Here is an 839-nt window from a genome sequence, read left to right as displayed (position 1 = left end):
AAATGTTATGTAAAACTATTTTAGTACCAATTTTTGCAAGTAATACAAATTAGATTTCCTTATTAAGTTATCTATTTTATATTGAATGATAATATTGTAAAATAGTTATTACTAATTATTAGCTATGGATTTTGTGAATTATCTAGATAAATTTATCTAGATGGCTATAATTTGTATCTAGATAAAAATTAGATGTCAATTTTATTTTTTATCTAGATAAGATAAAGATATGAAATTTTTATCTAGATAACATATCTAGATAAATTTATCTAGATAAAATTATCTAAAGCACAACACTGAACATATTGCAGTAACTAATGGGATGTGAGTAGTATGTTATATACTTATATAATATATTAATAACTAATAAGTAAAATAAAAGCCTTTTGTTTACAACATAAAGCGAAGTATATCTACCTCAAAATAAAAGCATTATAGGTTCCTAGTTTAAAAAAATTCCCATATGCTTCCGGAATCGTCTATGAGCAACAAAGTTTAGAAAGGCGTTTTTTGCGATTCTGTTACGTTTTTCTGTGATTACAATAGGTACCAGCAGTATTGTAAAAAATACTTTTAAAAAGTATTTAAGTAATTATGCTTACTCAAATACTTTTAAAATAAAGTATTTAAATTTTAAAACACCACTCGAATACTATAAATAGTTAAGTACCTATTTGAGTAATACTCAAATAGGAGTATACGTACTTTTTAGAAGTATTTGAAATAATGTTCAAATACAAAAAAAATCTATTTAGTTCCGATATAATTTGTTATACCTGCTTAAACCTAATCAAAAATTTGTTTATTGCATTTTAAAAACAAGATTCGTTCAATAATAA

This window comes from Acyrthosiphon pisum, chromosome X (genome assembly GCF_005508785.2).
Source record: "Acyrthosiphon pisum isolate AL4f chromosome X, pea_aphid_22Mar2018_4r6ur, whole genome shotgun sequence".
NCBI lineage: Eukaryota > Metazoa > Arthropoda > Insecta > Hemiptera > Aphididae > Acyrthosiphon > Acyrthosiphon pisum.
The sequence above is the reverse complement of the archived record's forward strand: the minus strand, read 5'-3'. Positions refer to the sequence as shown.